At 38.6% G+C, this 16397-nt stretch overlaps 1 pseudogene; it reads right to left on the bottom strand.

Annotated features, from left to right (window-relative positions):
- Window positions 1–16397, bottom strand: part of LOC110955655 (PH domain leucine-rich repeat-containing protein phosphatase 1-like) — a 29297-nt pseudogene that overhangs the window by 9606 nt on the left and 3294 nt on the right.

Raw genomic sequence — 16397 nt, 5'->3', positions numbered from 1 at the left:
AAACTCAACAGACAAGAGTGAACGACACTCAAAACAACCATAGTGTGATTATTTGGGCAAATATTGTAATATGAGACAGGATTTCGGTAAGAAAGGTGATTTTGGAATTTCTTTTCCACTGAGAAAAATGCAGTCTATACTAAATGAGCATGTTCCTTTATGTCTGGAGATTTGGCATCAGGTCAGAGTCAGAGGAGTGTCAATCAGTAAAATCAAGGGACATTTGTTTATGCCACCACGGGTTCCAGACAGCCTACTGCCACTGCTGAAAGAAATCCTAGAGGAAACACTGAAGTAGTGTTCACAAGCTACTTTTGAGAAAAAAGTCCTCTGGCATATAAAAAAATATTTAAAAAGTGAGTTGAAAGTCATTACTTGGAGGATAAAAACATCTTTTTCTGTTGTCTTATGTAAAGAGGATGTTACGTTGGGATTTTTTTTTAATTCCAATTTGCAAACAGACACTGTATCTATGTGTTTTCCTGGAAGTTTTTTCAATCATCCACACAGCTGGTATGAACAGGCACCGGAAATACATGGAAAGGCTGTTGTTTCAAATTATTATTGTACAAAGATGTAAGCCTCTTTCGTCAGACTTATAGAGGAGCGTTTGTTTCAAATGTCTCTTTCAATTTTCCTCTATTTTTAGCACGTTGCGCTAAGAGGTTTTCAATCTGATCTAATCTAATCTAAAAAGAATCTTCTTAATGTCTTAAAATTGGCTCTTTCAGTGTTTTATAGTTTATATGTATTAGAGTGGAGCGCAGAGATAATACATTTAGTAGAATGTGGTTCAAGATGTGCATTTAATCTCTCTCTGGATGGCTCACCTTGCTCTGCTGCAGTCTCTGTGCTTATCCAACTGCTTTTAATTCACACTTTTTCTTTACTGAAAAGTCCAACCCAGCAAAACTGGCCTCAAGACATTTACAGAAAAAAACATTAGGCAGAGGATCTTTGGTTAAAACGTTTGCACTAGAATTGAAGTTACCTGAAGTTTACAGTCAATGCTGCACTGTAATGCTGTAAAAAGATTCTTCTAGACAACTCTTAGTTTTGTCTCAGTATTTTGCATCAATACATGTACTGTAGTAGTGCAGTTGTCTTTTTGAAAAGACTGAGGAGGCTGCATTCTTTTTGACACAGGCATAATATTATATATATATAGAACAACTTTTGATTTGTCTTTCATGCCAAAAAAAAAAGACTCTCAACATGCTATATGAGCAGTTTAATTATTAACGTTTATATTCAAGCAGGTTCCGTCCATCTACACTTTTGGCATTTTAGAAGATCTCTTCTGTACTCTGCTAGTGAAAAATGTTGTGTTTTGCATGATGCTCACCGTACGGGCAGCTCAGTTACACAGTTATGGTTGATGTCCAGCACCTCCAGTCTGCTGCTCTCATACACCCAGTCAGGGACACATCCCAACTTGTTCCTTTAAGAAAACAAATACAGTCAGCACCTAACTTAGAACAAGCACAGTCTGTTCTTCTACATGGTAAATAGGACAGAGAAATGTTCTTAGTCTTCATACCAGGACAAATCTGCAACAGTCAGACTCTCTGGTACAGGCTGCACCTCCAGCTGCTTCAGCTCTACAAACACAAACACAATATGCATAAATGTATGTGTAGTGTCAATCACTGTCTGTTTAACATCTCTACACCACATAGTAAGCTGTACCATTATGTGCTGCGTGCAGGCTCTTGAGGGCGTGGCCGCTGAGTCTGAGTAGGGAGAGTGCGTTTCTGTCACAGCGGAGGAGCTCCAGTTTACACAGAGTCCTGACGTCCAGCTCCTGTAGACCAGTATCCCTCAGGTCCAGCTGAATGATGTGGGCCAGCTGCTCTGCATCAGCCACTGTCACCTTTTGGAGCCGGTTCAGTCTGCACAAGTTGTACAATGCAGAGAAGGAAGTAGAATGCGAACATAAGGAAGAGGTGAAAGGTGACAATTCACACCTGCTTAGATTTACAGTACTGGTCACCTATGTAAATACATTTTACATAGGTGTAACCCTTTGATTAAAAATGTATTTAATCAAGGGGTTCATATCAAATTCTTCTCCTTCTGTGGTTATTACTCCTCCTTGGTTCTGGCTCACAGCTTGACAAAACAGCATTACTGCTGTCCATGGCTTTGACTGGTTAATAAGTAATCCTATAAACTAGCTAACTGTAGTGGACAGATCCAGAGGTCTCCACACATGCAATAAAATAACTAAAAACTTTACTTAAAGCCTAATACAAGACTTAAATGATTATTCTACAAATAGTTTCACCTCTAATTTGAATTCATGCATGAACAGTTGAATACATACATTTTCTGAGGTGAGTGTATGCTCTTATTTTGTAGTTAAAAAAATGGATAAACTGAACATCTGTTAAGATTCCCAAATCCCCCAGAAACAAACAGGGATTGATAACAAATACAGAGAACTGAGAAAATTTCAGTTGAGCTTTGTTCTAGTGTTACTTGTCAAAATATCAGGGGCTGCGTGGATATTGTTACCGGAGATCTATGTAGCGAGCAGGCAGCCACTGCAGTCCGGCCATATCCAGGACAGAGAGCTGGTTCCCTGCCAGACAGAGTCTCTCCATGCCTCGGAGTTTCTCTAGGACGGGTGGGACACAGCTGAAACAGTTGAAGGATAAACCGAGGTAGGTCAGGCCCTCCAAAGAGCCGAGCTCCACCGGCAGCGAACTCAGAAAGTTAGCATCCAGGAGAAACATTTGCAGGCTGGGCAGAACAATACAACACAAGGAGAGGAATTTATTAGGGATTTGGGTAGTTTGTCCAACAATACTCACACTGTTCACAAAAAAACATTCTTGCTTTTTAGCCAAATTCTGAACAGAGGTTTGTAAGTTCTTGACACTCAAAAGTGTGTTTTGTGAGAATCTTAAATGCAAGACTGAGTCTTTGAAAGTTGATAAAAAGCCAACATACAGAGAGAACAGTGACTAAGCATTTGACCCTAAGTTTCACCGTCATACAGGGACAGCAACAGCATGACTCTGCACCTGGACCAAACCTCTGCATTGTCAGGACAGAACTCTGGTACAGAGCCAGTTATTCATTTAATACAGAGTGGAATTAGTCTGCACTGATGCAACTGCAGTGACAGTGACTCCAGAGTGACGTTGCTGTCAGCAAAGTACAGCTCAGTGAAGATACAAACTGCTCTCGGGAAAATAATCAGTACTATCATCAATAATAACTGTAGCCCTGAACTCATCAATGTCTTCAGTCCACTTACTTGTGCATAGTTCCTACTTCTGCTGGCAGAGAGGAGAGGCGATTTCCAGAGAGGTTTAGCTCAGTGAGTGAGGTGATGTCGCACAAGGCCAAAGGAAACTCACACAAAGCATTATTTGACAGACTGAGACTTCTCAGTTTACAAAACCTAAAAAAAGACAAAGAGAGACATTCAGTAAGAGTGAGAAAGAGAGGCAGAAAGAAAAGGACAGACAGCAAGGGACAAAGACACTAATATCTGTGCTATATTCAGACTCTGGGCTCCTTCTAAATTAAGACAACTAGAATCACCACCTTGTGGTTCCATACTTTTGTCAATCAGTCAAAGTTCGGTTAACATGCATGCCTGTCTGGGTCACATAATATATGCAGTGAAGACTCTGAAGAGTGTAAGATTATTGAGAGAAGCAAAGAAACTGTCAAATTCCTTGTGTCTTTGGCCAATAAACTAGATTCTGCTCTAAGTTGTAGATATGACAGTAGGCAATGCTTCAAACATGGAACTGACTGCAATGCAGGTACAAATTCTAATAGATGGATGCTTCTTACAAATCTTCACAGAGCAGTACAGAAGATCTACGCAGTCACCAGAGTTATAAGGTCCAAGATTAGTGTCACCGTTTCAGTCTACAATCAAATGTACAATATGGTCACAATCTCTCTTTCTGTTCTTTGTCATGGCCGATAATGGTTAGAGACATGTTTTTATAGGCTAATATGGTGTGAAGTTGACCTTTGATAGGTTTGGGTATAAAATATGTTCACGTGATTATTTTATCCTATTAGACATTTGTGTAAAGCTTTGTCAGAATTAATGTAAAAGCTCTTGAGTTGTAGCCATAAAAGTGTTTTATGAGGCCACAGTGACCCTTGATGATCAAAATTTATTCAGTTCATCCTTGATTACAAGTGAACATTTGTGCCAAATATGAAGAAATCTCACGTAGTTACTGAGACATTGGGTTTACAGCAATGAAATGGATGGGTACACAGCCCAATAGCAAAAAGCCTTTATCCATGACACAGAGGCATATAAGCAAACACTCTAAAAAAACCATAGATAAGTTCACAACATTTGTCCTATAAATACAAAAAATTAGTCGAGGTGTCAAGGATACCCCAACATTACACAGTACACCACTAAAAGTTTCAGCATGTGCCTCAGGTAACAGCTTGTGTGGGTTCACAGGCTCTCCTGACACAAACTAATCCAGTTCACAGAGGGGTCAAAGTGAAAGGCTGAGCCGGATCCACGTCTTTCCGAGGGAAAGTCACAGGCCCACCACAGGAACAGCACATTCCTTAGAACAATGGCAGTATATACACATGGCATATATGTATACATGTTCATCAAATAAATGTCAGGCTTCTGTGTAATGTTCCCCTGACAAGTGGCTGCAAAGAACCCTAAATCCAGACAGAATGACAGTAAATACTGGATGAAAAGCCTAAAATTGAAGAGGAGACTGAAACATGGCTGTTCAGATGAATACTGTTTGTCCTGTAACCATGTAAGTACTGTTTTGGAGAAGTGTTGGTCAGGTTAGTATTAGCAACTTGGCTTCATCTGACACAACTGATGATACAAGTCAGAAATCCACAACGGAGTCAAGGTCTTTAGAAACACCTTGCACTTGTGAACAGAGTTTTGCAAAAGATGAAAAATAAAACGTATTCTGTGCTTGGGGTCAAGAACATTTTTTTCTTATCTTGACAGCTGTTAACACACAGACTGTAAGATGACGTCACAGGCTCAACTCTGGGAGCAGAGTCACAGATTTCAGCTTTAAACTCAAGTAATATGACAGGCAACTATGCTTGTAAAGTTCACTGTCTGTATCATGTCAGTGAGCTCATTAGCATAAAGCATGAGCAGACTGTGACTCACCAGACCAATATATGCACATTACATCTAAGTCTGAAAATATGTGCACGTGAAAACTATTTAAAACCCCCCTCACATTTTCATGTCCTTTTCTCCTACACTGCCATAGCAAAAGAGAAATGGTCAAGTTTCTAAATCCTTTGTGAGCAAACAGGAAAAGTCACAGCCAAAACCTGGTCTCGAGAGAGAAAGAGACGCCCGCCTTCTGACTCTACACTTCATGGTGATTCGTCCGGCCAGTTTTAGGAGCATCCAGCCTCGAGCCTTATGGAGGGTAACTAGACCCACCCTGGCAGAGAATTAAATTCGTTGCTGTGGGTTGTCTAGCGCGGCTAGGCTAGGTGCTGAGTGTACATTAATGAGAAATAAAATGAACTTTTTTGATTTTGGCAAATTGCTGCAATAACAGAGAGTGAAAAATTTCAAGGGGTCTGAATACTTTCTGTACCCACTGTATGTAAGGGTATATATATATATATATATATATATATATATATATATATATATACATATACATGCATATACATATACACACACACACACACACACACACACACACACACATATATATATATATATATATATATATATATATGGATGAATGGGCAACGATTACAACTTTTAATCACGATAGTAATGTCTACGGCAGGCAAAAACAAATTAAATGGAACACATTTTAGTGTCTTCAAAGGCTTTTTTGTGAACTAAACTAAATTATTTTTAGACTTTCCAAGACTTACAAAGTTGTCCTGTTGATGCTACATAGCTTCAAACAGGTTTTACATTTCTGTTTTTCAAAAGCTCAGTTTTTCCACAAATGTGCAGGAAACATTTCCAAATGTAGCCACTCTGAAATTTAGGGATTTTTTTTAGAAGCCCATTTTTGTGGCTTAGGCTAGACAGTATGCCAAAGATGAAAGAAAGAAAGATGGAAAAAAAAAAATCCTAAGCCTCATAAGACCATGACATCAGCAACTAATTCAAGAAGTTGATCTGGAAAAAGCAGAGCAAGCCCTTTAGCCAGGGGTCAGATGGCTGATGTCAAATCTCTCATCACTGCAGCTCTCTTAATCATTCAAACCACACACCCACCCACACACACACGTCATCTGTAATTTGATCAAAGCTGCTTCCTCTTTAGACCATATGGTAGGTCCCCAAGACAGTAAAAACCACTCAGGGACATTCCACATTAAAAATACAATAACAAAGAGAAAAATGGTGATTGTTATGTGCCTGCTTCTCCTGCTGCTGTATCACGACACAGAATGGCCGGAGAGTCTGTCTAAATGTGATGCGTGTGCTGCAGGGGTGACAGGAACTCACCTTGTAAGTGCTGGAACCCCTTTGTGTGGGGACATGAAGTTGTTTTTGAGATTGAGGTGGGTAAGGTCCTGACTATAAAACAGCTGAGCGGGCAGCTCCTCCAGGCTGCAGCATGACAGATCGACTGAGTTTACCCTCTGGGAGGCAATCTGACACACAGGAAGAGAGGGATGGGCAGGACAACGTTAGGAGCAGCTTAACTTCTGGCTACAACAGGCTCGCAGCAGTCCTGTCATTATTCTAGCAATACAGTCCAAGTCAACTTTTAACACTAGTGGCAGTGATGCTGTTGCACTTAAATGAAAAAGTTAAGTACACCAGCATCATAATTTAGCTGAACCCTCAGTTTTACACCATGCCTTGTGGCACCAAAAGTTATCAATAAAGCATTACAGTTTTTGTCAGTTCCCATGCACATTGGTCATTTCACAACATATTACATAATAGGTCAACAGATACATCTCTTTTACCTAATGACGAACTGTATTATCATTTTAGATTCCACACTGCCTAGCACTGAAACACTATGGACAGGGAGGCTGCTCTGCTGTCCACACGTCTGTCTTGCAAAAAATGTGTCTCTTGAACACAGCGTGGTTTTTTTTTAGCAATGTGGCTTACAACGTTGATGCTCTGAGAGCAATAAGACTGTTCTCAGTAATGCTTTGCTTCGGCTGCATTCTTACGTATGGTGTAGCCTAGTATAGAGGGGTAGAATGTAACCCAGGAGGTTTTCCTGACGCTAATGTCCTCTGAAGGCTTCACATGCATGCTATGGACGACGCTGCAATTTATTGATGTTCCCTTAAATAGCACAAATAATCCCCTAGCCTTCACTTACTTACTGCAGTGCAGCAACTCAGACAGTTGTGTGTTAAAAAAACATTTGGTAATTTGAATAAGGGTAAAAAAAAAAGCTTTCTAATGTCAGATTTACTCAGTTGAAACTGATTATATCGACACGCATGCACTGCTCAGAGACACAGATAGACCTGTCACTAGTGAAAATATGTAGTTGGTAGCATGCTGCAGCCCTGATATAACCATCTTACCTTATATGAAAACTTCAAAAGTCTTTAAAAAAAACATATAAATCAAGCAAATTACAAGCTAAAGTCAGTCCCTACTTTTTGCTCATTGGCATGTTTTTAATCTGAAATTCCAAAGCCTAAAGTACTGAACATCATTGTCACTTTGCTGCTGACATACTTCCATTGTAAAGATCATTAAAAAGAAAAAATCCTGCTGCTCTTAACTTTACCCAAAGATAATATGAGACTTCAGCAGAAGGGATAGAGTACTAAAAAGACTTTGATAGCTGTGGATTCCGTTCTCAATGATTTACATTAAAAGGGTTGTTAGAGGGCAGATTATAACCTGCAAGAACTGGGGAAATGATAATAGAAAGTGTTTAAACATTCATATGGACACCTTATTAAAGGTAGAGTCTGAAAGTTTGGAGAGATTGTTCATAACTAGCTCGTTAGCTTGTTTACATAAATAACATGTTGAATGTACTATTGTGTTTGAACATACTTGATCATACTCAAATTCACAGGACACAACAGAACTATGTTTTGAGGGTCTGTCAGAGCAAAGATCTTTGTTTCACATTTACAGAGCATGAACACCAGACTCTTTTTGCAGCAAACGACAGAACAGATAGCTAGCAGACCATGAGGAGACATGGGAATAGAATTGTGTGTTCTACTTTTAACACAGACTTGAAACACTGTTAATGTAGCTTTTAACGCTGTGACGATAAAAGAGGTGTACAATCCCACACTTCCACTTTGTACCTTTGAGGCCGTCCTGTGCCAGCGGAGGTGTTCTGTGTAGGAGTCGTAGCTGATGTAGTAGGTCTGACTCTGAGGACCAGCAGAGCTGAAAGCCAGGCAGTGGCTGTGTCTCCTCACCTCCTCCACCTGCAGCAAGGAACATATTTTAGTTTCCCTGATATGTCTGCACTAAATTTAGCCAACCTAATGACTGAGAGTTCAGAAAGAGAGTTTTTGCTAAAGTACGTATTTTCCTCCTTTAGAAACAGCTAACACAGCATGATTGTTTTGTTTTTTTGTTTATTAAAGATTTCTAAATTTGAGAAAGTGCACATTGTGAGGTACAGACAAGTGTAGGCTTTAATTCAAGTCCATCCAAAACTAGGGTTGGATATCGAAATTCGGTTCTAAGTAGGAACCGAATCAAAATCGGCGGGTACCGGGTACCCATAAAAAATATTTACTTTCGGTTCTGCTTTTCGGTTCTTGGACGGACTTATATGTGTGACGTAGTCACGTAAAGGAAAAAAAAAACAACACCGGAGAAACTTTGCTAACTATGGACCATGGGAAACGCTCTGAAGTGTGGCTTCATTTTGAAAGACAAAGAGATGAAAAAGGAAAGTGCAACATATGTCATAAGCTTATTAGCTGTAAGACAGGCTGCACGTCAAATTTGACGAAACATTTACGACTCCATGGCATCGAGCTGAAAGACTGTACAGTGTTCGATCTTCTGCGGACCGACACAGCCAGTGCTAATGTTGCTACAAGCAGCGTTAGCACCTTGCCAGCAGCCCCAAAAGAGACACCGTTCACGTTGGCGAAAAGGAGGCTGACAAAAGAGAAAGCTGAGGAGTGTCACCGTGCGGTAACCAAGTTTGTAGTGAAAGGACTAAATCCTTTCTCGGTCGTCGAGTCTCCGTCATTCAGGTAAGTTAATGTTATAATGTAACGTCGCACATTTCTATCCTAAATCCTGTGGCAAAAATACAGTATTTCGTCTTGTGTAGGCTTATATTTCCCTGCAAACGTCAATGACATGCAAACTATAAAACGGTTGAATTTGTATAGAATTAAATCAAGACGAATAAAATAAACACAATACAGGCATTCTGTATTCATTTGAAATATTTTCAGCTCTTGTATTTGTGTATTTCTGCCACTGCGACACTGTATTACTGATTTCCTAACAACAAAACAGTGTGATTTGGGTTCGAAATGGATGAGGCCTAAGTTTGTAGAATCAAATAAAAAAAATTGATACTAGAAAATTTGTATAATACAGTTTAGTATTCTAGCACATTTTATTTTTGTTTACAGTTTTCCTAAAGGTAAAGGAATAAAGTTACTTTAGTTAAATAAACTATTGACCTTCTATTTTTTTTTTTTTACTATTTTGGAATCGTATTAAGGAATCGTTTGGCACCGGAATCGATAAGCAGAACCGGAATCGGAATCGGATTCATAAAAATCCTAACGATACCCATCCCTATCCAAAACTGAAAGATATTGAAAAACTCGAACACAACCCTGCTTCATTCACAAAACACTTCTATTTATCTTGCCATCATCAGGGTGTCTGAGTTTGTTTCTGGTCTCCACTGATCAGTCACGTGACTTATAGAAAACTGTAGTGATGTGTGATGCAGAGCTGCACAACATCTTGTTTTAGCATTGACACAATGTTTGCTTATACAATAGTCACATCACACCTCTTGCAATTTGAAGTAAGGGCAAGGTAAGTAAAACACATTATCTCACAAGTTTTGCTGCTTGGTACAACAGGGAAACTCGCATGGGTCTTTTTTTTTCCATGGCTAACCTGTAATAGAAATTTGTCTGATACAATGTATTTTACTGTGATTAAAAGATTCCTGGATATATACATTTTAAAAAAAAACTATTTTTATATCAGCTTTACAAAAGCTCTGTATGCTCAGTGCAACGTCAGCTCTAAGTGTCATTAAAAGCTAAAACCTATTTTGGACACCTTTGGACCGTCAGTGTTACACTAAACGTAGCAAGTGGCAGAGAGAATCACTGATGTAATAACTTTTCAGTACATTAAAGACATGATAATTAACACAGTGACCAAAGGGTGCTTTAAAAACATGATGTGGTCGTTTAGATAACAAAATGAACGTATTATGCAGCTACTGTGAACTAGTGGTCAGTTGAACAACAGAACCCTGTATAAGTGTTAATGAGGACTTTCAACTGAAAAGTTGCTGTTTGCAAACAGCATTTTTCCTGACAGATAATGCGGTGACCATGGCACCTAAATGACAAAAGTCAAACATAAGGAGATATGCAGACAGTGTGGACAACTACACTAATTCAAACTGAAGCAGTTGCTGAGGTGGACAACTTAAAAAAAAAAATCTGTGTATGTGGTATTTAGCAATAGTAAAGAGTGATCTCTCAGCTTACATGTCAATGAAGCACTTTAGTCAAACTAAGAGAAAGACATCCTGGAAAGACTGAACAATTAACTGATTTCAAATCAAAACTGTGATTTGAAACAGCGTAATTAGCAAATGGCAAAAGCTGCAAGTTATGATATACATTTAGCGGTGCTTGGACCCAGGGTTTAAACTGTTGTGTCAATGATTTGATAAAATCCTGCTGTCTTCCTTTTGGGACAGTCACGCTTTTGATAGTATCTCATGTGGTAACACTTGATCACACGTTTTAATTCAGTTACACAATGAATACTCAACTGAAGTTGGACTTCAAAAAACATTGCAAATCAAATTGCAATATCTGCCACAATAACCACAATTAGATGTTTTCCTCAGCTGATTTAGCCCTAATCCTGATGCAGCAGAAGTACAAAAACACAAAAACGTTTTTACCACTGGTATAAACCACAAAGAGGATTTGTCTCCCTGATAGACACAAACCCTAACAGAGTACTTGCTTTGATTTGACACAAAAACATCTCACAAAGTACCTTTCCTCCGATGAGAGGGAGGATGTGCATCTTGCCGGTATGGGCGTATTTCACAGACGAGACAATGAGGCAGGTTCCACTAAGTGTGACCTGACGTTTTGACCAGCGGTTCACTGGCAACGCCAGCTTCCCTTTCCGCACGTTGAACACCCCAGAGAGCTGCACGCGCTCAGAACCTCCCACATTTCGAGGTTTACCTGCAGAACAAAACACACAAGCATGTTATGGGATAGTAAAAGAGATCATTGATGGAGATTACATGCAGACATTTTATGATGGCTGTTCAGACAATAGGCAGTTTTATTTTTAACTCTGTGGGATTTTGTGAATCAACTCTCTCTCAATGGGTTTCTCTTTCAGAGAGTGAGAGCTGTGTGGTTATGCAAGTGAATTGTAGCTAATACCCTGTGCGCTGCCAGAGGGAGCAGTCATTCAGGCGTGATTTGGTACATTAAACCCTTGCTGACAAAAAAAAAATAGCTGCAGTTCAGCTGAAATTACAGGCCAGAAAACATTCCTGGTCATTCTGGCCATCGCCTACATTGCTTAGTGTGTTTAAAATACCACACACTCTTAGTCACTTTATATTCTGTTGCATGAATGCCGTTGTTTTTAACTCGCTGCTCTGCTGATCACATACACCAGAGAACAAGAGAAAGGGAGACACATGAAGAGTCTGAGCCACAGGGAGGCCTGAAATCAGATTAGCTTGTTATGTAATGTCTTACAACACCAGCTCCTCGATCCTCCCTGTTGCCTCATTCAGCGACTTACACACATCACTTCTGTTTCACGGGTTCTTACTGGGACTCAATGAGCCTCAGCACGTTTTTGTACGAAGTGAAATCTGTTCGTAGCACAGAGTATAAAGGATCAGTTCCGATTTTGTAAAGTGGGATAAGATTGTAAATGAGGTACTAATCAATAATCAGTACATGACCTACAGTAGACAACAGTGCCCTCAGTTTGAAGAAGTAGTGGAGTAGTGGAGAGGACCAGCACAGAACCTAAACAATACACTGTTAGATAGGCAGCCTACAGAAAGGCCATTCTTGAAATCTACCTGGGGCTATCTCAAGAGTAAAGTGTACACGACTCGACCAAGAACTCTGGATGAGTTAAAACAGAGCGTTCAGGATGAAATTCACAGTATCCCAGCTGAGATGTTGCAGCGGTCATTGAGGAATCTCAACAGCAGATTTCAAGAATGCATTCGTACAGGAGGACGCCATCTACAGTACAGGAAGTCATTTTAAAAAAATGAAAATTCCATCATTGTTGCTTAAATGGCATGTTTTAAGGTTTCAGTTACTATGAATAAAATGTTTTTCTTCCATCACTCTTGGTTTTATAGGATTGTTAAAAAGTTCCCGTTTTTTGTGTCACCGTGTATGTGAAGAAAAATGTTTCACGTACCAACATCGGATGCAGACATCACAACGAAAGAGGTACAATGGCAACTGAATGGGTGTTAGAACACAGATCTATTCAAACAACATGGTAAACAGCACTATGGCATGTGGAAAAGGCAAGGGCCCAGTGTTTTCAGAATGTCAATACATTGTAAATAAAAAATTATAGAATACTGAAAAATGGAAAATACAGTTTTCTAAAACTCAAAGTAATGTCTTCAAATTGTTACGCCAGCAGTCCAAAGCCACAGCTTTGCACTTTATTCACACAAAAGCTAAAGACAAGCAACATATCTAACATATGCATTGCCAGATACAACATAAGATGTGACGTGGATGGAAACTTGTGGCCAAATGCAGATGACAGGGTGTGAATGTTACAGTATACATGTGTTGTTGGTTTTTGAGTTTTATCTCTTGATTTCTATTCTGTCCTGTGAATTCTGAGATTCTGTATTTTTTTTGTTTACAGTAAACTTTACATTTTTTGCAAGGTCCCAAAGTACCGATGCAAAGGCACAGAGAAGATACATAAATGTTGTTGAAATAAACTGCTGCATTCCTGATTCATTCTTGTTGCAATATATTACAATAATTTAGAACACTCAAAGTGCAAAGATCTTATTTTGTAATAAAATACTGATTTATCTAAAAAGAAATCATTCAAACTTGAAAGATTAAAATTTATTTCACGTAATGCTCTCTGTTGTTGGTATTTTGTGGTTCACTGTGCTCAGAGTGACAGCCTTTGTTTCCAAAGTGAGACTATTTGCTAGTCTTGTGATTGCATGAGCTTATTTTCAGACATGTAAGAAACGTTTTGTTAGTGAGAAACAGCTTTGGGGATGAAATTAACTGTTTAGCTGAGATACATGATGGAAATGCAGGCTGTGCTAAGAGTTTTGAACATGTGACTTCAGTTTCAACCAATGCTTGTTAGCAATTGAAAAAAATTGTAAAAAAATAAAAAAAATCTATGAATTGGTTCAAATCAAACTGTATTAGCAATACCAACAAAAAACATAAATGAAAAACACAGATCTCGTCTTGACCAAATCTACATTCCAAGTTTTGGGAAATTGATGCAGCTTACTGGACCCTCTCATCCTGATTTATTTTTTTATGTTTATTTTTGTGCTTAACCGGAGTCTAAATGTTGAAATCCCTCTTTCAACAATGTTCATACCAAAATGGGAGCATTACAAACAGAAACAAAAATACACAAGCACAAAGAAAGAAAAGCAAGCTAATAAGGCACAAATTTTCCAAATAGAAAGTGTAACAATTGCAAGTGTTTTGGCTTTAAATGTCTATGAACCATGTACCAATTATTTTCATTATGAGAAAAACTGCTACTTATTTTGCTAATTAATTGCTAATTATTCAAGGATATATCTTTTATTTGCTGTTTTCCATCCTAAACTATAAGATATTTCAACTTCCTATTATGAATTGGCACAAAAGGCAAAAACATCTCACATTGAAGAAGGCTGCAAAAGTAAATGTTCTGCTAATCAAAAATTAAATCATCATTTAAATCACTGAAATGATTTCTTACACTCAACAACTGTTCTGCTCTACTTAAAATCACTTTGGGAGATTTTCACTTATCATTTCAGAGCTTTTTGTAGTTCACTCCAAGATCAGCCTACACAAAAGCTCCTATAGACAACAATGACACAATTAAATGTAGAAAAATCTATGATTGACACTACTGTAGGAGAACATTTTATATGAAATTGAGATCTGACACTTAAAAAAAGTGGTCATGAGTCACAATACTTTATATTTGCTTATTACGTATGATTACATATCATGTGGTTCCTTCAAAGTCAAACAGATTCAGGTGCAACTAAATCATGTTTTCATTATTGACTCCGTTAGAAAATGGTCAGCAGAAAAAATGATAAATCAAAGTCTTTAAAATACAATACATTTTCTGAAGTATAGGATTATTTGTCATATCTGATTCAAAAAGCCATTACAGCTGATTTCAAACACATCCCATTTTAAACTAAACAATAATGTGGAATGTGTATTGTGTATAGCCACCCTTCCCTGGGTGGTGCAGGCGAGAAGGGGTGTGTTAATATACACACACATACATGCCCTTTCCTTCCGTCTATTCCTCTGGCCAGAGTACATCCTGTCTATCATCAAGCGACCAATCACCACACCCTGGTCATGCAAAAACCTAATCTTTTTCCATGCATCTTGTCCTGGACAAACCCCTATGTCCCACATGCACCAAGTATGTGACATCCACATCCACCTCTCTCACCAGCGGAGTTTTCACGCTTTGCCTGAGACTGAATTTTAGCCAAACCTGAACCACTTGTGAACAAATGGAATCATTTTGTAGCAGAATAGACGAAACTAAAAATATGAGTTTGCTGTATGGCTGCAATTCTAGATTATTGATTAGTTGTCTGGTACACTACTGTTCCAAAGTTTGGGGTCACCCAGGCAATTTCATGTTTTCCATGAAAACTCACACTTTTATTCATGTGCTAACATAATTGTACAAGGGTTTTCTAATCATCAATTAGTCTTTCAAATCCATTAGCTAACACAATGTACCATTAGAACACAGGAGTGATGGTTGCTGGAAATGTTCCTCTGTACCTCTATGTAGACAGAATAGTCATTTACGACTAACAATGTCTACACTGGATTTCTGATTAATTTATTGTTATCTTCATTGAAAAAAAAATGCTTTTCTTTCAAAAATAAGGACATTTCTAAGTGACTTCAAACTTTTGAACAGCAGTGTATATAAAAGGTCAGAAAATGGTGAATAAAATCAGTGCTTCCATTGCTCAAGGTGATGAAAATGTTTTGTTTTGTCCACAATTCAAAGAAATTCTGTTTATTGTAAGAGCCGTGTAAAGAAATGAGAAAATATTCCATTTTAAAAAGCTGTAATCGACTGGACGTTTTTCCTTCAGAAATAACCCACACTGATGGAACTGATTATCACAATAGTTAGCACTTCATAAACTAGTTCATTAACTATTGCAGCTCTAGTCTTTCTTGTGAGTATTTTTGATGTTCTGTGCAGGAATACCAGACAGGCTTGCACAGTATTTCACCTTGCAAAGTGACCTCTGTGCGCAGGAGCTTCAGGCTGAAGAGGAGCCTGCAGCAGCAAGTGTCTCAGAAAGATCCGAAACACTGAGGAGGTGAAATCTGAGTTCCACTAAGGTCTCTTTTCTCTTACTGTCAGCACACTGTGAGTCGGTGTGACAATGTGCATTTTGCCGGTGGGATTTCTGCTGAGTCAAACTCCTTTGGCTCGACTCCGAACATCAACATTAATAAACAATTCGTGCACCGATCGGACAGGACAGTCTGCAGCAATGTGGGGCAAAGCATTTCTTTTTAATTTACAAAGAAATAATGTAGGAATTTTGCCTCTTGAGGCCAATAAAACTTTTTTTAACATTTCTGCAAGAAGGCTAAATAAAATTACTTTTTATTAATTCACCAAGAAATAAAGGAGAATTTTACTTCTACAATTAAGTCTATAAAACATTTTCAACTTCTCTTAAAAAAAGGAAATAAAATCACTTTACACAGAGCTGCAGTGACTGGCGGTAAATTCTTGTCACTTTATTTTATCACACCATTTCTCCTCATGCCAGTCACACATATCAGCCTCTCACTGCTTGTTTCATGGTTGTATGTTTGTCTGTAGTATCTGGAAGGGCCCCTGCTTTCAGCGGTAGAACTGTACTTCACGCTTTGTTCCTCTGTCATGTGACTGTTGAAGCCAA

The sequence above is a fragment of the Acanthochromis polyacanthus genome, chromosome 4 (assembly GCF_021347895.1).
Source record: "Acanthochromis polyacanthus isolate Apoly-LR-REF ecotype Palm Island chromosome 4, KAUST_Apoly_ChrSc, whole genome shotgun sequence".
Taxonomy (NCBI): domain Eukaryota; kingdom Metazoa; phylum Chordata; class Actinopteri; family Pomacentridae; genus Acanthochromis; species Acanthochromis polyacanthus.
The sequence above is the reverse complement of the archived record's forward strand: the minus strand, read 5'-3'. Positions and strand labels throughout refer to the sequence as shown.